This window comes from Lepidothrix coronata, unplaced genomic scaffold (assembly GCF_001604755.1).
Source record: "Lepidothrix coronata isolate B3197 unplaced genomic scaffold, Lepidothrix_coronata-1.0 Scaffold13, whole genome shotgun sequence".
NCBI lineage: Eukaryota > Metazoa > Chordata > Aves > Passeriformes > Pipridae > Lepidothrix > Lepidothrix coronata.
Window position 1 is genome coordinate 357,262 of NW_016690193.1, and position 21,806 is coordinate 379,067.

The window sequence follows — 21,806 nt, forward strand, 5'->3', positions numbered from 1 at the left end:
CAGATTTTTGCCAATTATATTTACTGAGGTTAGGGGACTATTTAGTGACACCAACCAAGATTTCCTAATCCAAAAAGTTTCCGATGACATACGAAAGTTTCCTTTGCAGCACACTAGTATGTGAGAAACTGTTTCACTTTTAAGTGATAAAGTAACTGCTGCATTCTTTAAAATTCTTTCAAATTCATATCAACAATATGCTCTATATAAAAAGAAAAACAAAACATCAAAACCACACCAAAACTGCTGACAGTTACAAAACCCCCTCAAAGCAATTTAATGAAAATCATTACTTACTTTTTTGAAATTGCTACAACATAATTAAGAAGTTCCTTATTTTAGACCCATATTTCTAAGATCATATAAAATAACAAGTGCTGCTATAAGATATGCCTTTGCATCACTCATTTAAGAAGTTAAATTGCTTAAATTTTAAGGATACGTTATAATCCACTGGTTACAAGAATCAGCCCCCTCACTGATACATTCAAGCAATTTTTATGCGCCTTTGCACTTTCATAGAAGAGAAATAGCCACCTTCCCATTTGAATGAATCTAGATCACAAAGGCATTTCCTCTTTTCCCCTTCACACTAACAAATCCCCCAAAGACTACAGACAAGTTTCCCATCACCACAGGGGTACCAAGGCCAAAAAGCAAACTTAATGAGGCTAAACGGAGGCCTTCTCTTGCAGAAATGTTAATCTTACTTTTAAGAGAAAGAGAGGTAAAGAGAACCGCATAAAATCTGCACAAAATCACTTGTAATAAAAACATTTACAGCATTTCTTTTGTCCGAGGTTACCGTGAAGGGCTTTAATTCAGAGGAACTAGTGGGAATACTGTTCCTCTTATTAAAATATATTAATTAGTGTAATATATACAGTTGTCTCCTTTGAAAAGCAAACCAAACCCATGAGAGGAACAGCAGGGTCCTGCAAGGACCCACCCCCAGTCTTGGATTTACTCCTCTGAGGATGAAGTCCCAGAAGCTGCCTCTGAAGCTTCATCTCTTTTCATCTTTAAAACCTTCATTTACAAGCATAAATAACAATGGCATAATCATTACCAACAAAAAAGTTCAAACTCCATCAAGAATTGCTATCATTCTTATCAGACTCTCAAAATAGAAAGGCTAGTCTACAAACTGGCATATAGCTTTCAAATTGCAGATTGTTAATGAAATCCCCAAATATATTTTCCAGGTCTGAAACGTGACTATTGTTAAGACACTAGTCTTAATGCTTTTATATGTGCACACGACAGTGCTTATTTGATTTATAGGGATATCCTGATCCCTAGAGTTTGAAGCAGCAATTCAAGTACAATTTCTCAAAAATAATATCCTATGTGCTGGCTGATTGACAAATAGCAAGTTTTAGCAGTCAGCAACCACCTCTAAACTGCTTAGTTCAGGTGAAAGTTATTTTAAAGCATAATGTTAGATACTAGTTTAGATGCTAAGCTGTAAGTGCCCACCACTAAAGACATCACCTCTACCTGAACACCACTCCAAGAAGAAAATTATTAGAGGTTGCAGGTGTGTTTTGGTGAAAATTTACTGTGTGTTCACAGCCAACAGTGATGTTTTCCATTTTTTGTTTCTGATTGACACATATATACATTTGTATCTGCAGATCTGCTACCGGCCAAAAAATATAGCAGTATATGTACAGATGTTATTAAGAAAAACAAAGAAAACAAAACAAAAACAACCAAAANACAGTCTATAACCTATTTTAAAACTCACAACACCAGACAAGATCATTGTTATTTCATGCACATTGTTATCATAAAGCCTGTGTAAGTCCAAATGTATCAGTCATTTCATTAGCAAAGATCTCTGCAACACAAGCTTATGAGGGTTAGCACGGGTAAGAATGATTAGCCTTGTAACTCATACAACAATTCTGATGATGCATACGGAAAAACAGTAGCTAGCTTACTCTGATGCTGACAGGACTAGGAATAATCATATTTTTTGTCTCTTAAGTCTATTTAAGTCTATTATACTTCATGTCTTCATACACATACGGAACAAACAGTCAGTGGAGGTGTTGATTTACAAGTCAGTTTTTAGAATTCAGGCACGCTTTAAAGTCATGTTTGTTTAATCACTGCTGCCACCTCATATACACAGAAACGATGCCAACAGTACTATGTTTTTGACTGCAAGCTTTTTTCATAAAAGGCACTGAAAGCACCAAGCTTGACCAAACTGTGACTCAAACCAAATAGAGGCTCCCCTTGCTGTGAGGCCCTCAGTTTTTCTGAACCTAAGGAGCATTCATCCACCATTCCAGCAGCTAGCTAACCATGCCAACTTTATTTAAAAGTTTAGGGAAGACATGGGGAGAAATGAGGAAAAACACATCAGACTCAGATTCTGTTGAATCTTGCAGGAAACTTCCCAATTAAGTAAATTAATTTGTGAAAAACAAAACAGGTAAAGAAGGTTTGTGGGGAAAGAGGAATAAAGAAATACAGCGTGCTCATTCCAAGTTCTATACATACATAAAAGGATGGCTTGTTCGAGCATTCCCCTAACACATTTCCTAACATTTTCAGAAGTATGAAGGATTTAGAGGTATATTCTATCCTAACTCCTATTATTATCTTTTACTGGTTATTTTAGAAGTACATCTCCCGTATCAGTGATCACATTTTCAGTATACACCTTGCCAAAAAAAGAAATAGTAAAAAAAAAGAAATAACTTTATACAGTTCCTCTAAACACTACCATAACATATTGAGTCAGCAACAGCACACTAGAGACAAACACTATGAAAATTAACTCGCTGTCATATCTCCTGTGGCATGTTTGCTTTTTTAACTTAACAACTTACCAACCAAGTACTTATTAGAGCCATACTTGCTTGACTTGCGTGTAAAAATATCACTGAAGAAACACACAGCCTCACTAAAACCAAAGTAAAAATTCCTACCCAAAAAAACCACACACAGGCCGAATCGAAAGAAATCGAGCACTGGCAAGCAGGTCTATAAAAATTTACTTACTATGCTACTAAAACAAATATACATCCAAAAAGCAGCTCCCTTCCCCCCAAACTGAGTTAGCAGCAGAGTTTATTTTTCAAGTTTTATCTTGGCAATTTATAAAATTATCCCTGAACTTTGAAAGCTATGAATTTCTTGAAATAAAATCATCTGACTACAAGATTTCAATACTACCATTCTACGAAACAACCAAAAACTGGAAACGAGTACTGCCAAAATCTCTTGCCTCCTTGGAACCTTTCTCTCATACGCAAGCAGTACAAGCACCTTTTGAGTTTTCTCTCTCCCTTCTGAATGTGGGAGGAAAAAAAAAACAGACTACCTGTAGATATAGATGATATCAGAAATGTATATCTTTTAAATTGAATTCAAGCGTAAAGATGGTAGAGAACCAATCCTGGGGTTCTAACAAGTAGCATCTGTGAAAGGAACTGATGAAGCAATGATATCCAAATGAAACCATATTTAACTTGCAGGGTGTTTAAGATCTGAAAAACTGAGAAGCAACACTGGAAGTAATTTCCAAAGATCAACTAGTCTACTTCCATAAAGTAAGGGCAAAAGTTATCTGTATCACTCCTGACAGATATTTAAAAGTCTGTCCTTAAAGACATCTTGTGATAGAGATGTTATTAGCCATCAAATGCAATCAGTTCCACTGCCTACAGTGCCTTCAGCAGGGATAACAAGAAATAATCACACCACTTACTTTTCCTTCCTTTTTTTTTTTGTAGTTTCCTTTTAAGTCTTTGAAACCTTACTCCTCCCCTCAGTTGTGTCTGTTCTAATCTAAACCACACCAGTATTCAAACTCCCTTCTACCTACAGGCTTTCTTCTGATGGTGGTGGTAGCTGTGCTTGGACTCTCCTCATATGAGCCATGTCTGCATTTAAATGCTTCCCAGAACAGGACAAAATTCTGTAAGTGATACCTTAACAAGAGACAGAACCATTTCATACAGATAGACTGTTCTGATATACGTGCATGCTCTTTGTCATTTCTCACTTAGCTTGGGATTGACTATAAACTCCAAAAATTTGCATGTGAGAAGTGGAGATTTAAGTGCTAATCTAAATTCTTAATGCCAAAAATTCAGAGAAAAAAAGAAAAGTTATAAGCATATATGCATGGACAGGAGTGCACCAATATATTTGTATGGCTGCACAGGCAAATAAGTAGCTAAGGACCTAACACCTCATATACATGTAATACCTACCCTATTAACACATCCAGCCAACAGCAATATACATCTGTTTGGGGAACTTGCACCTTCATCCTAGAAAATGCAGTTCAATCATGATTTTAATGGAAAAGAAGAAAGTAAGTTAGAAATGTCTCACTTTATTAAGCAAGGCTTTCTTAATTGCCTATATATCCTTACATCTCAACAGCCATCTCTGCACGCAAAGAAGAATCCCCCTAGAACCCAAATAAACAGCAGAAGTGCAAATGGCTTGTTCTGCCTCCTGTTTCATCAGAAGCACTACTTCAAAAGTGTTATTATTGAAAGTGATTCCTGGTGGGAGGCAGGGAGAAGGGAACTACACTGAATATAGCTTTGTTTTTCACTTGTTAGCATGAGCTGCAGTGCTGCCAAACAGAAAGAAAAAAACCCCTCTCATCTCAAACAAGACACATGTATGGAAGGCATAGAATTCACTTCTTCAAAGTCGCTTTTTTCCCATATATCTGAACTATAACTGGCTTAAACAAATACAGTTTCAAATTCAAAATTTAGATCAATCCAAGAAGTGTAGTAGTGGTAGAGTACCACAGGTACACCAGGAAGAACAAGGCACTGAGCTATTTTAAGCTGTTAAATATTGTAGTAACAGTATAAGGGGGTTTTGAGTAAGTGCAATGTACTCAAAAACAAGCCCAGTAACAACCCAGATCTTGTATACTGTGCAAAGCAGATTTACAACCCTTGAAAATAAAGTATTTCAGTATGAGTAGTACTCTGTCACCAGCCATTAAATACATAAAACCTTAATGCTGGATTCATCAGTAAGATAATTCCTGCACATCTACATGCATCCATCCAACAACAAAAAAGCAAGACACCACCAATAAATAAAGGCCAACATTTTTCAATGACTGCAGTATATTCCAAGAATCCTGTAAATTATTTCATCATACGAAATACTGAAACTTTATCAAGGTCTCACTGAAGTCAAATTAAAATATTTCTACCAAATCAAATAATAAGAGACCAGGTCTCCAGAGAAAAATCACTTTGGATTCCATATTAATTCTATGCCTCTACTCCCTTGACATCCTGTAAGACCACAAGCATCTAGTAATTCTGTACAGCACAGAGGGACACTTTTTTTGCCTATAGCCAATCTCCTATTTCACTCAGACATTTATCAAATTTTTAATGAAAATCTTTCTAGTAAAAAAGCAGGGGGTTTCTCAGGTTTGGTTTGTTTGGGCTTTTCTTAAAGTTTCACTTCATAAAAATCAAGAGAGGTATTTGTTCACAGACAAATTTTCTGTGGTTTTCCATCACCTTTCTTAGGAAATAAGGCTGTAAGATTTTTCAAGTTCCAAATTTTTTACAAGAGTTGTATGAGTTCCAAAGGTATAAGATTTTTGCTAGTTCTTCTGTTTAAAAAAAATTTCCATTGATTGTCTATTCAGTGATATTTTTAAGAAAAAAAATGGATTATCTATAATACACTATCATATATCCTCACCAAATTTCCAAGTTTTTGAACAGTAATCACTGAAAAATATACTAAGTATGAGAACAGTCTAGAAAGAGAACTTATTGCTAAAAACACTTTATTGCTAAAAAGTACACTTTGATCCAACAGTTCATCTTTTGGGAAAAATTTTTAATCATTGTGTCCATTAAATGTGTTCAGCTGCTGGCAACCAAGCAGACCAGCAGGATTTGTATTTACTCGTACTCCCGATGCACACAGCGAGTGGGCAAATAAAAGCAATATTAACGTATTATCACTAGAAAATATTGTGACTGATCCCAATAAGAGATGTTCCACTCGTGGAAAATAAAAAGAAAAAAATCATACTAACTTGTATGTCATGTAGGCATAAAAATACTACTGACTTCCACTCCACTTTTCTGTAACTGCTCTTAGCTGACAGCAGAGTAAGGAATCAATTCTTTCTCCCCATAGTTAAACCAAGAAGCATTTTTAGACTCTGGAAAGACCATATTTAGTACTCAACTGAAAATTAACTGAAAGGTAAAAAGCAGCATAGTCAATGAATGCAAATAAACATGAGCTGCCGGCTGCTGATCAGTACATTAGTAGTTGTATTTTGCAGCATGTTTAGGAAAATTAATTTATGTACCTTCTTTGCTAATGAAAGAGTATGTAATTAACTTCCTCTGTGGAAAAAAAATGTCATTTTACTCAGTTCAATCATTTGACAGCACAATTAAAAAAATAATTGTATTTTATCAAAACACAAACATCTGGGATTTGGAACTACTGGTTCTAGCCTTCCTTCTGACTGCATTTCAGAAAGAAAACGGGTTGGTTATTTAGAAGGTATATATTTATACATCATCCTTTATGAAGCTGTTGTTTTATTAAAAAGTCTATTTTATTTCACAAAAGAGCAGTCTTATTCTCTCAACAAAGCAGCTAAAAGGAAAGTAGCAACAAGTAAATGTCCCCTTGCTGTGCCTACGAAAAGCATGTGCTCCCATCATGAAGCAGCCATGCAGTCTCACTTGGTGTGGAGTCAAGGGCTGCTGTTACTGTGTATTACATAGGATCTCTAGTGGAGAAAGCTACCTGTTCATTTGCTATAGAAAGGACCTCCATGAACCTCTCCTTACATATCACTATAGATTCTTCGCAGACTTTAAACTGATGGCTATCTGTCACCAAAAGTCATGCCTGACCCACTTTACTCAGCAGCTTCATAGGGTTTAGACTGAGCTGATGAATCACAGACTAACAAAGATGTGTGTCTGAACACAATTCAATACAAAGCTATGAGTACCCCTCTTTGTCATCTTTCTCTCAGACGCCCAAACATTCTCTCTCTGATTGCCTTCAGCGTTCTTTAAACAGTGTTGCTGGAGATGGCAATTTGAGGGGAAAGCTGTCTTCATCTGAGAGCTAATGTTCTTTAGAACTTGCAGGAATTTTCCAAAAAAGTCTGAAAACTTTTGGCTGCATTAGTCCCTATCCAAGTGCTGTTATTAATGACTAAGTTCAACAATTCCCGTTCATCTCAAAGTACAATTAATAACAATATGATAATATTGCATCCACCACTCTTTTTCTGTCAAGTCCCACACTTTAAAAGACAAACACACGTTATGGCAATATATGATCACCAGACAACTAAGCCAAACATATAAACTACATTTCTGGGGAAAAAAAAATCTGGGACTATAATTACAGTTTGCTTCCAGCACAGTGCCAATCTACAGGAGGGATCAGAGTTCAGGCCCTAGTTGTTGTCCTTCCTGCTCTACACAAGCAGGAAATGAAAGAGAGAGAAAGCACTCACAGCAACATGATCAAACAAGGAGGGATAATAACAGCTTTTGAAATCATTCAAGTCCACCCATACACCTTTAGGACCCCAACATCAACTTCTCTACAGACCATTGGTCTTGACAATTTAACATGTTCCAATAAATAGCACACAGAGTGTGACAGTTCCTCTGGGTTTCAAGGAACACTGCTTTCAACACAGAGGAAGCCAGCACATGAACTATTTTCATGCTTCTGCTTGTGTAGTCTTACTGTCAGACCAGAAGAGAGTAATGCAGAATTGGAAGAGTTACAGTAAGTGCCTTGCTTAGAGAGTAACTTACTGCTAGCTCCCACTTCATCTTTCGATAAATCCCTTGTCAGGACCACATAGCACAGTAACACCCTCTGTCAGAAGGACAACATGCAGGCTGTGCATTTTCCCTGCTCACCGTTTTTCAGAAGCTGAGGATGTGCAATGACTACTTGCCTATACGCATCATCTAGGAGACACCCCAGAAAAAAGGGACACTTGCCCCACCTTGTGCCACTGTTCAAGTCCCCAGCTAATCTGTCCTTTAAACCACTAAATCCAGATATCTTAGATGAGTACACATCTTAGATGTGCTTCAGACATGACACCCCACAGACGTATTACTCCTTATTCCTTCTTGACATGACTCCATTTGCTAAGCTTTGAAGAGCCCTTTCATCAGTTCACACTTCAACATATCCTGTTGTCATCCACTGCTCAGACTGAGTGAGCAATAAGTACTGAGATAACCCTTAGAATACCAAAATCCACCCTGAACTAACCTTTCCCAGATGCTGCAGAGAAAAGCTCTATGGAAAAGCGTTAGAAGATTCTTTGACTATTCTTCCTCTTAGGACTGTGTCAGTTCTTAATTCTTCTTCATTAACTCTACGAACAAACCAGACACCTCCCTACTATGGTGTATTCCTCCTTATTTATCTCAGTCTCTGACAACTAGATTTTCTTCTGACTATGGATATTTCTTTAACAACACAGGCTGAGGTATTCTCCCCTCTGCTACCACACTCCTGAAGTGCATTGAAGATAACTTCAGCAGCTTGGCTCAGCACCGATCTTTTTCTAGAAGGGAAGTGTATGGACATCGGAAACAACTACAAGCAACACGGGAGGACTACCGAGATGCTGCACGCCAGTGTAGGGAGAAAACTGTTGCAGCCAAAGCTTGACTAGCATTCAGGTTGGCCAGCACTGTGAGGGACAAAAAGGACTGTTTAAAAATATGCTTTTAAAATATGTTTACAGCAAAAGTAGGATCAGAAATAGCATTGGTCCATTACTTGATGAGGTCAGTCACCTCACAAATAGGGATACAAAGTGGACATGTATAATGCTGCCTTCACCTCTGCCTTCAACACTAATGATGATGGCCTCTGGAGTCCCCGTTTCCAAGCAGGAAAATCATAGCTGGGGGGTGAATAAACTCCCAGCCATCTGAACTTGTTTGATGCTCGCTGCTTCAATTGGATGCTTATAAATGTATGGTGCCTGATGGAATTCCTCCCCGGGTGTTCCAAGAGCTGGCTGATATCATTGTGGAACTTCTCTCCATTATTTTCCAACAGTCTTGGGAGTCTGGAGAAGTCCCAGTTGACTGAAGTTGGCATATATTGTCCCAATATTCAAGAGTGATTGTAAGGAAGACCCTGGTAATGACAGGCCTGTCAGTCTTATTTCAGTGCCCAATAAAATTACGGAGAGGGTTATTCTGAGAGTTATTGAAGAAACATGTAAGACAATGCAGTCACTGGTCACAGACAGCACAAGTTCACGAGGGAAAGTACTGATAAACCAACTTAATTTTATTTTATGACAAGGTCACCCATGTAATTAACCAAAGGAGCCCAGGAGATGTGGTGGTTTGGGATTTTAACAAAGGTTTTGATACTGTCTCTCACTTGTCCTTCTGGACAAAATTTTCAGCATACAGAGAAACAAGTCCATAATACATTGCGTGAGCAATTGGCTGATGAGTCAGTCAAGAGTTTTAGTAAATGGGGTCACATCAGTCAATGATTGGTCACCAGAGAGGTTTCCCAGGGTTTAATTTTAGGGCCAGTGTTCTTTGATGTTTTTACAAATTATCTGTATGCAGGAATCAAATGTACATTAAGTTTGCTGGTGATACTAAACAAAGAGGAGATGTGGACTCCGTCGAGGGCAGAGAGGCCTTATAGAGACATCTGGATGGACTAGAGAGATGAAAATTTAACAAGAGCAAGTGTGAGATTCTCCACCTAGGACAGGGTAATTCTGGTTATACATGCAAACTGGGGCACAAGAGGCCAGAGAGAAGGCCTGCAGAAAGATCAAAAAGTCTGAGTTGATGGCAATTGAATACAAGTCAACAGTGAGTCCTGGCTGCCAAAAGGGCCAACAGTAACCTGGGGTGCACCAAGCACAGCATCGCCAGCCAAATGAGGGAGACAATTGCCCCACTCAACACTGCACTGGTGGGGCCTCACCTTGAGGACTGTGTGCAGTTTGGTGCACCTCAGCAGAAGGACATCAGACTATTCGAGTGTCCTGAGGAGGCTGACCAGAACAATGAAAGGTCTCAAGGGCAAGACTTACCAGAAGCTGCTGCTGTTACTTAAATTGTTCAGCTTGATGAAAAGAAAGGGAACATTTGGGTTAAGCAAATAATGACTTTTTAAGCACAGCCTCAGCAAAGTGGAGAATGAGAGACCTAGTTCACAGAGTTAAAAGAACAGACTGACTTGAACTGAGGGATCACCTCTTGTCCGAGTATGAAAATCTATTTGAGTAGAAACACACGTGCATGTGCAGACTTCGGTCATGTTGGTAAGGAAATTAAGATGAAGGTCCAGCTGTATATATGGGTCTTTTTTTTCCCTGTCCCTCAGAACTGATGTTCTGAACACTCACGTAAGATTTTTAGTAGTCTTATCTAATCACTTCTAAAGAATCAACAATCCTCAGAAAAATACTCATTGGTCTACAAACTATGAATCGACATGCAAGTGTATGTAACTTCTCCATGAAGATAAATGCATTTAGTAATTTTTACTGTTCAGACTGCCCCCAAGTACAGCCAAAACTCTTACAGTATATTACAAAACTAGTTCTGTATTCCTAGAAATAGATAAAGACATAATGTTCTTGCTCAAAGACTGGAAAGAATAAACAATAAGCTGAATGGTAAATGGATAAAAAATAGTGTTTGTATGATGGAAGAGAACTACATATCAAAGCTAAAGTAGATGGTAATGGCTGTACATATAAACAGGCACACAAACAGACCCAAAGGGGGAAAAAAGAAGTAGGAAAAAACCAACACTGAAGTCACACTCAGCTCTCAGATTCCAGAGTAACTACTGATTTCAGTTAAAATACTCGGGATTATTAATGTGCCTGAAGTAATATATATGCACGTATCAGGTCTGATTATTGTTAGTCAGAGTTCCAGTTAAAAGTTCCTTTCACATACCTTCATTTAAAAGTAAAATAATGTTCTGATATCTCAAATCATGGTGGCAGAAGTGGCTACTTCTATCTATAGGTGATTAGAGCTGATACTGCCCACCTGTGCAATTAAGAAGACTCTTCAGGGATTTTTTTTAAAACTAAAACATACTTTAAAGAAGTTCCCAAAAGGTTTCTATAATTGCAAGTTTACATTTTTGCAACTATGTTCACACATGATGATTCCAGCCGAATATGTCCTCTAGTATGGATCAAACTGGAGGACAGAGAGCCGATCACCAAAATCAGAAAGCAGAGACAAGGAATGTATTGGAGAGAAACAAAGTTCTGCTCCTCAAGACAATAACTTTAGGCAAAATTATGAATACCTTGTCTTTTGTAAACTTTGGTTAGTGTCCTTACATCCATTCTCTTTTACAGATCCAAGAACTCAAATATGAAGACATTCTATCCCACCTTTACAGTGCTGTAATGGAATACAGCCACAATACAGAACTGTTACTTAGTTGCCCCTGCTGTAATTCATTAAGCACAATATTTCCTCTAAGGTACATTCCTTTAAAACTTACTTCAAGAGAGCTTTTTCCAGAATGTTCCCAGAGCATTCCAGTTGTTATAATACACATTGAAAACAGATTAGTTTCTCCTTTAATCCTAAAATGGACTGGACTTGTTTCGAATACATCGAAATACCACCTTGTAGCAGCAAATCAATTTTAAGAGATGAAAAAAAAAAGTGAGGATTTCATTGTTGCTCTATTTCTCCCTTATTGCTGGTGGTTCTGTTTTCAAGGCTCATACTTATTTTTAACTGGCCACTCTAACAGCTTATGTGCAGCCTCTTAATTGAATGTTAAAAGAAAGTCCTCCTATCACACATTAGGACATGGCTGAGCCCAGAATTCAAACTAAGAAATTGTGAAAAGCTGTCCTAAAGTGAAATCCACAACTGTCAAGTTTGACTACTAATCTCTCTTTACTAATCTTAGCCTCCCTACACTAAAGAAATACAGTGCACTTACATGCTTGCTGCACTGGAAAAACACTTCATCTTCACATAGAGAAACCTTTCCAGCCTTCTACAAACATGGCTGTCATCATTACAAAGACACCAACTCTAAGTAAGTATTGACAATGGCTGTCTAAGCACTGGTTCATTTTAAACTGATGCCATACCACTGCATCTTTCAGCCTCTCTGGTTCATCAGTATTCTGCACGCCTACTCACAGGAACCACTTGGGAAAGGTATTCAAGATGATCCTTGCTGAACTGTGACTTCTTCATAAACACACATAGACAGCTACAGCAAACATCATGATCCATTTCTCTGATACCATTGCATTTTAAGTGCCAACTAAAGCCATTCCCCGACCTGCATATTATTAGCTCACACAAACCGCTACCAACCATCCACCAGGACAGAGAACAAATAAAAGCAGAGTTCAAGCTCACACTGCCGTAAGGACCACCTTAACAATGACCCCACTTTGGTCTACACTTGAGTCTGTGTGCACAGAGCACATCTCCTGGTATAAGGACCAAATTAGGAGTTAGAAAGTATTTTTACTGAAGTTTGAGAAGGCTATCCTGTCTGAAAGGTGAAGGGTATGAAACCAATAGTACACCAATCACCTCTATGTCAAGCTGAAGTGACAGTACTCAACATGTGCCTTCCATCAACTGGCAGTAACCAGTAGAATAGGAGTGGTGCTGAAAACATTAAAGGAGCGTTTGATAAAAAGCTCCAGAAGAGCTGACAGTACAGAGAGTCTCCAGCCAACACTGGACAGTATTAGCGATGCCATTGGGCATCATGTGGATGCAAACTCTGACTAGAGAAGAGAATATTATTACACAGGCTATGGAGTTTATCCTTTTAATCCCATGCAGTCATACCCTTATGCTCAGGTATCAAGACTTCCTCTAAGAAGATCAAGAGAATCGGAACAGGAGCTTACTCAGAGAGTAAGGCACAGGGTGGGAAGGAAGAGAAGTGCCTTCAAGCAGCTGGTTCTCATATTATTAAGAGTTATTAGAGATGCCAGCTAAAGGAAATACCTCCTCAACTTAAGATGTATACACTTTGACTTTCAGCACAGCAGTCCTCTGTGAAGACCCTACTGTCATCCAGCTGAAGCACTGATATATAAGAAACCTTACATCATTTCCTAGCAACACAACTAGTACTACCAGCACAAGCAAGGCTTTAGTCTATAGCCAGCTATGTTCTTCCTCTTACAGACTCTACCTTAACCACATAAATATCTTTCCAGAGAGTTTATTTAGTGTCCTTCAAGTTACAGGATGTTGTTCTACTTTCAGATATGCATACAAATCTGACAAATCTGTCACTGCTGCAACAGCAGCCATACCTCTGATAAGAAATTTTGGTCTCCAATTTTCAATATATTTGCCTGGTTTCAAAATTTCTTCTGTGTTTCTCAACGACACACACATACACGCACACCCCTCTTCCCTCCACAATTTTAGAAAAGATCTTATAAATAGTAGTTTTCCAGCACAACCTTAACCACAGTGTACTGAGAATGAGATTATGCTTATCGAAGAAACCTAATTCATAATCTAAACCTCTAACATATACTTGTGGTATGACTTTTTTCTGTGCTATTATATTCAGAGAAGGAATATTGAAAATACTCAAATGAAAAATAAAATAAGCTGGGGGAGGGTCTTAAGATGGCATAAACTGCAAATAGCAGAACAACAAAGGTCTTAAAACTACTTATTCTCTACAGTCTTCCTTACACGATATTTGCAGCTCTTACTCTACAGTCCCTTACTCCTAAGAATAATAAAATTATTTATAAGGGTAGGAAGAGCCAAGTTCATGAGCTAGTTCATTCTGCCTTTAAAAAAAAAAAAAAAAAAGAGAGAGAAAATAAAACACTTCCCTCTCCCAAACCTTTGCTGATCAGAGGAAGTATCCAGGTATCAATGGACTGAAGTAGTACCTTCCACAAGCCCATCATTTCAGTCAGCGGAAAGCAGTGGATCAGCCACCTGGCTTTATGCAGGTTTTTCTTGCTACAGTGAGCTATGTTCTATGATATGTCACCATGACTTGGCAGGCAGCCTATTGTGTGTCCATGACAGGGGAGAGTGTGACAAACCACCAAAACCATCATACTGCTATGTTATACAGTCCGATGTATTGCATTAAAAAGAGGACGAAGGATCAAAGAGAAAGATCATTTGATACCCTTCTCCTCAACATTTCCTCAGCTGAGCTTGTGGAAGAGTCACAGAAGAGGAGGGGAAGCTACTTAGAGAGACTTATGTCCATCATTATTCCATGTACAGTCTCCTTTTCAACCTCCCAAAGGATCTGTTAATCTGTGATCCACTCTCCATTGTAAGCCCAAACAAGATATATCAGCAAAGGTAAAAATCTATGAAAAAATCCTGTAAGTCATTTTCCTAAAACGCCAACTTTAAACTCCTAAGCACCCAAAAAAAATACACAAATCATTCAAGAAATCTTCTCATATACTTGCCCAATACAATAACTGCAAGATGATATTCATGAACAAACAAAACTAAGATGATAATTCTAATGCCTAACACAGATAAACTAAAAGCACTGATTTTAATAGACCCCCATTTATTTCCTCATGAAAAAACCCTACTTTCTTCACATTTGTCAACTTCCTGATCAATTTTTAAGACAGCATAGGACAAAATTCTATTGCTTAAAAGCTTCATTGCTTCTTGGTTGAGCATGCCTAAGCAAGTCTCTGAAATCACTATATTAATTCTTAGAACATTCTAACATAAAAAGTAACATCTCAGTTTTATCAGGTCTGTTAATACACTCTTTCTTCACTCCATTTATTGTTTCTTTGCCCTACAAGTGGCCGTCATCATATCTTTGATAATTATAAGAACATATATTTCTAATCCAGTAAAAAGATTTACACAGGTGTATACTAACTTCATATTTCTTCAAAAAGCGCTCTCGGCATCATCATCATCATCATCATCATCACCATCTGTTTCAAAGCTTTCCAAGCACAATAAAAAACAGTTCTCTACAAACATGCATGCAATATTTACAGCTACATGTAAACGCCTGCTTCTATGAGCATATATTTGCATATATAAACGAGAAATAATTTTAGTACAACTCCCACCCTGCAAAAAAAAAAACAAAAACAAAACAGACAGAAGAGCAGACAAGATAACTTTTATAGTGTGCATCATAGATAAAACTGTCCCTCAACATATTTTAAAACCTGTTTTAAGGAGAGCACAATGATCAGGTTTTCTTCATTAACACGATGGATGGGACAAGTGGTTTGCTTCACAAATAAGGAAATTGTAGCCTGTCTGCTAAAAACTAGGCAACTTATGGAAACATTTCAATAGTAGATTATTTTAACTTAGGCACATCTATGCACTAACAGTTTCTTGCACTATGTGTTTACCTATTTACAGAGCAGAACATTTTTAACTGAGGAGACTATTTGGCTGCAGCACTTAATCACAAAATTAAGGCAGATCAAACAACTTATTGAGCCATGAATGACTACACACTGCAGCTGTGAACCGCATGGAAGGAAATACTGGATAATGATGGCCTAGATACATTTGCTTCAGTATGCATAAGATGATTTCCTGGAGTATCAACCTGACCATCATTTCTAAGGTTGTTCAAGTCTATAGAGGAAAAAAATAAGCTGTATTTACATGAAAAGTATATTCCAATCTTGCACTTTCAGGTTGGGCGTTCTGTTCTGAAAATTTGTCTTAACATTTATTTTTATTAATCTCTCACAAACAGCTGTTTCTGCTGAACTTAATCTCATTAAAAGACCCAAGCAGATGAATGTGAGCAGGCACCGCTCTACTTTAAGTCTAACCTGTAAAAACAGGATAGTCCACAAGTGTCCAAAAACCAAACCTGCAGCATCGTGTTCACTAGTGTGTGTATCAGATATGTAATTGCACCCTGTAGCTTTAATTGTATAGAGTCAAAAACGTTTCTTCCTGCCTGTAGTATTCTATGCCTTCTTATTTCTTATTAATAGACCTAAGTAAGCCATCAGATTTCCTTTTTTGTGGCTAACTTAGGAAATCAACTGAAACAATGCAGGGGAAAGGTGCTCTGCATAGACTAGCCTTTCTGAAGAGGTTGCAGTTTGCAACATGGCTCAAGTTCTGTGTACAATAAAGTAAGATGGATGGTTTCACAGGGTCCGTAACTTGAACATATTAATTATACGCTTTATCTGGTAACCCAAAAAGCCCTATAAAAACAGCTTCTGTCAGTCATGCTGTTTTCAAATTTAGCTGATATTTCCTGTGCTAAGTATAGACAAAATAGACAGGTAAGCTGCAGCCAGTAAATTTAGAAAGGAGTGAGAAAAAGTGAGAAAGATTACCTGCTGTAATACAGGTATATCATTGCTGTTCTTCTGGCAATACATTCCCAAGAACCCACTAACCTTTAAGGAAAGGGACAGGGAGGGAAGCATTGCTAAACAGAACTCAGCTATATAACCTTTAAAGAATCTTTAAGGAAACATGTATATATTTCACAATTTAAGAAAGAAAACAAGAACAAGAAAAAAAAAAAAAAGGCAACAACACACAGTAGAAGTATTGTTCCAAAAGTGGGCTTAATGGCCACTTCTCCCACTGCAACACTCACAGTACTTGAACTGCTTTGACACTTCAGCAGTTTGAGATGGACCACTGTCATATACAAGGAAGAACATATATAATATTAATCTCACATAACATAAGAACAGTTAATGCAGATAATCGAACCTTCATTTTAATATGCCTTGGTTGACAAAAACTGCCAAGTTAAAATTTATTCAACTCAAGACTTAGAAAAACCTTTTGTTAACACTTTTGCAGTCAAATCAACCTTTGCTACAAGGTTGACCACTGCTAAAATCAATAATATAACAAAAGACAGAAATCTGGTGCAGTCTGCTGTCAATCAGATCTCTTTTGAGTCCCTTTATGTTTCATTCATCATGCTGCACACCCTACCTCCTTACCCCGAGGGAAGGGAATTAAAAGGTCACATCTTAGCCAATAAAATATATTTAGCTATTTTGTGAGGACAAAACAGTATCTTTAATCAGTCATCCAAACAAGACAACAGACTACCCAGAAGGTTGCATGCTGCTGCACATCAATCAACATCTTGATTTAGGAACTGAAAAATATCAAGCCAATGAAGGTATGAAAGGAGAACTCGGAGACCTGTCAGAAAAATTACAAAATTAGAGCTGAGAACTGCATTCAGCAAATAGCTGATACAGACATGGCAGAAATAAGTAGCGCTGGGAGCTAGGTTCAGATAGCACACTCTGAAATTTTAAGTAACAGGAATAAACCACTTTGGATACATTCTATATCTATCTGCAATTTCTTTTGGGTCTCACTACTGGTAAACACTTAAGTCAGCTTCTCTTTTCTTTGCCTCTTCAGTTTTTACAGAACTGCTTCACTGTAAGCATAATAAAAAAAATTTAAAAAGTAATACCTGCTGATACCTACTTCAGGATTCTTTTAATCCCCAAAATTGATTTCTCCTTCATTCTTTCAGCCTCACTAATTGAAATGCTCCAGGGAACAGTCCCTATGGAACACGTGGAAATAAGAAAGAGTGCCTAAATTGTACTTCCATTGCATGTCAAAACAAACATTAGATGCTTAAGATGACAAAAATAGTACTGTGATGCTAATACACTGACTTTTGCCCTCCATGCTGCTATCAAAATACATATAGCAGATTCATCATCTTACTGAAGAACTGTAGCTGTAGAACACAGTTTTCCCACTAAAACTACTATAACCAGAATAAGACCAACTGGTATTCTATATTCCCCAAAAAAAATCCTGGCTTATGGCATTTTATCTGCTGAATGAACAGGTTTGTATGCACACAACTACACTGAAACAAGCTTTATAACCTGATGGCAGCAAATTGCATAGTGAAACAGGAGGTACTTCAAATGCCAAACCATAAAGCTCTTTAAGACTGGAACAAGAGAATCAAGATGACATGATTACAAAAACAGCACAAAATAGCTGGCTAAGAAAGAATGATGACAGTGGCTGTGCCTGGAAAGGGCTTGAATCCACAGAAGGGGAAGGGGTCTGGGAAGGCACTGAAGTCACAAGAAAAATACACATTTCTTGAAGGGAAAAATACAAGAGAAAGAACAAAGGAAGAAACATTACCTGTGGCACTAATGAAAAACAAAAGCAAATTTGTGGTCAACCTTGACAGGTCCCCAGCACTGAAATTCAGCTAATGCTCTGGGAAGGAAAAAAAAACCCTAAAGCAAACCTCAAAGCCTACAAACCCCATAAATTTACGTGCAACCTATAGTGAAAATATGTACACAGTGTCTTGTATAGTTAAGAGTTAAAAGACATCTCTTATGTTATGTAACTTATAGTTTGTTAATGCAGAATTTTAAAAACTCAGTTCTTTAAAAAATAAATTAATTATAAAGGTCTTCCTCAAAAGAGAAGACGAAAAAGAAATGTAATTGCTTCCTAAAACTGGCCACTGGCCAAAAGGGACATGCAGAACTGTACATAATCACCTGACAGCCTTCCTGCTGACCAAGCCTGAACTTCTTGTACTAATAGATTTGACTCTTGCCAACATTATCCGACTCCAAGAGCAGGCTCTGAGGACCACTTACACAATGAGACATCATGGCCCATGACCACAAGTGTCAGAACTTGACCCTTACAACACATCTAAAAGATAAGATCACTAAAACATGCAAGCATATGTTCATTTCTGTTGAAGTCTACATCCTAGGTATACACGTGAATGATGTTGGAAAGCGGAAAATCTGAAGAACCTACAATTAAAAAAAAATCTTAAAACTCTACTGAGTGGGGAGTATCCCTGTGCTTTCTGTAGGAGTTACTCTTTCCACAACTGTGTAATTCTTGGCACTTGGTAAGAACTATCCACCATGGTGCTTGACTGTTCCTCATAAGGGCCAATTATGCTCCTACAGCCATTTAAAGTATTAAATAATCACCTACACACCTATGTTTTCTGTTCATCTTTTACAGCAGAGAAACATTACAATAAAAAATACATCTAGCAAAGGATAATTAACTTATTATGCTTAAAATAATTTTAGCCACTCAATTTGCCCCCCTAGTCCCATGTGCAGAGGGCCAACTACCAGCAGTGACTCCAGCACCAGTTTCAAGCATGAGATTTATGCTGGCACTCTTATTAGAGCTGAGGTAATTTAGGAGGAATGTCAGCACAAATTTACTTTTCAAACTTTATTACTCTGCTTTAAGAAGAGAAAGAATGCCTGCTATTGTAATTTTTTAAATATTTACAAAATCTTTGGTATCTGGTTTTAGTCCTGCAACATTAAAATCAAAACTCTAACATCACCTCACAACATGTTTCTTTTATAAGAAAATAGAAAACAAGAATTAGAAAAATCCTATTTAGTGAGAATAAAGTTTTTAATGAGAAACGTGATCACTCGTCACTACAGATAAAACTCAAGGCTACTGTTGAATTAAAAGAAGCTAGATGTGGACCACTGCAAGCTACAAGCTTGTGAATTTGGCTCCCATTGGTATCTGAGCCATTCAAACCCACTTCCCTTTGAATGTGCAGGTTCCTACCATGGAGAGTCGAAAGGGGATGAACATCTTAAGCTAATGAGAACTACACCAGCTGCATAACTTTAATCCTTAACCAGAGGCCACATTCTCACCCTCCTGTCTGCAGATTGAATTTCCTTATCTTCTTTAGATAGAGAACAATGTAACCTACTTTTAAATAATCTTCATTTTTCTTTAAAAAGTAGGATGATGGAAACTGTCTTGGTGGCCATCGGGTAGCGACCTTTTCTCATAGCACTGCGACTTTTCTCTACCATCAAGGCCTTCCAAATTCATCTCTAACAGACATGTATTACACAAACCCAGGAAAGAAATGCAGAAGGTGAGCAGAATAAAGCAGCAAAAGAGAACCACGTGGGGAAGTAAAGAGGCAATGTACTCTTTGGCTTTGCAAATAGCAGGTGACAGAAAAACCACTGGGTTTCCATGATACTTTTCTTATTAACCCAAATGCCTTTTTGAACACAGTAGTCCAAATCTGTAATAGCAGCATTAAGGATGAAAACAAAAGCCCATCCTGTGCAGTCAAAAAAGGAATTCCAACAGAGTGAACAAAATGCAGAAACAACGATTTATTCACCCTGTCCCCTCCTGCTCTGCCTAATGCCTGCCTAGAGGAAGGCAGTGTACTCAGGTGGTGGTGCAAGTCAGCCCTTGATCTCAGACAAGGCTCCCAAGACGATGCCATTTTGAGGTAGACAACTGTCCACTGGCAACAAGCATGAGAGCATCAACTCATTTTAAGCTGTGCAAAATGAGGCTACCATATGGCAACATCTTTCAGTCACTACAAAACTTGCTTCCAAACTGAAACAGCTACTGAGAGGTGAAAAGCTCCATATCACATTTCTAATCCCTCCTCTCTGCATTATATTTTTTTCATTTTATAATGATCCATATGTTTTCCTGGTCTTATGAAACTTGCTCCCCTGAAAATGTTTCCTAAATCACTTTATTTTGACTTTCACGTAGCAAGGATTTTTACAGTGCATGTGAGAAATATTCTGTTGCTCATTATCTATTTGATAAAACACAATTCTTAAGGAAAAAGGTCAGATAAAAATTGGTATAATGTGGAGCTCTAGTGGTAGTGGGGAAGTAAAGCAGTGCCTAACATCGACAATAAAAGAGTAGATATTGACTTCTAGTAGGAAAACAGTAAGTGAAAACATCATAACAGATGGATTTAAACAAGGAAGAAGGAGAAGTGGAAGAGCTAAGCATCTAATTCAACAACATTTCTGGCTCACAGAATACATCTCTGCAAACAACGTGATGAGTAACCCTCATTTTCAGTGCACAAACTTGAATCCTGTAATTTATTGCAGTTAAACAACAGAAAAAATAAGGTCAAAACAGTTTGCTTACGTTAGCCTTAAAGGGAAAAAAATATATATAGTACGGCAGGAAACCAATGTTCCTTACCAAAACTAGCTGGCAGTAGAGTAATTCTATGCACCCTTTTAAAACACACCAAGTCATATATATTGTCCTTTTCATGACAGCCATGGCAACTCCTATACCAGCCAGTAAATACTCTATTCTCAGCTGTATCATGAGCAAAATATTGTACCAACCACTGCAAGCAGTTTTAATACTGAGATTCAGTAGTCCTTTCAGACTGATGAGTTTGGCAGGAATTAAATCCTAAACTTGAAGAGCTCCTTCGTTATATGCACAGTACTATCTCACATCCTTCTGGCAAGCATAATCAGCTTAAGTCCTGCTGACAGTTGATATTCCACCTGTAAAGGAAATTGTTTTTCATACAGAGTGACAGGATATTTAAAGCATACTCTTCATCTAGTGTTCTTCATCACACAGGGGATGCTGGCATTCCTACATCACCCTGTGAAACACTGGCATTATTTTCTTAATTTTTAAGCTGCTAGTTGAACTTCGGTATATATTAGAAGAAGTTTATAAATCTAAAACAACATTGACGGTTATCAGTCTATCAAAAAGGAGCACGAAAAACACAGGAAACATTTCAGTGTGAATGTATGAACACTTGATGGCTGTATTAGGAGGGCCCATTTCCAAAGTCAAGCAACATCTCTGGTTGCATAAACACACACAGTTCTAAACACTCAGTAAGAAACCTGCAATTCCTTCCTAAGGAAACTGCTTTCAACCAAGACTACAGAAAAATGAGACTGAAAA

The 21,806-nt window shown here is 37.7% G+C and overlaps 1 protein-coding gene across 2 annotated transcripts in view; it reads right to left on the reverse strand.

Moving 5' to 3' along the window:
• Nucleotides 1–21,806, reverse strand: part of COL25A1 (collagen type XXV alpha 1 chain) — a 308,636-nt gene that overhangs the window by 285,682 nt on the left and 1,148 nt on the right. The window lies entirely within an intron of this gene.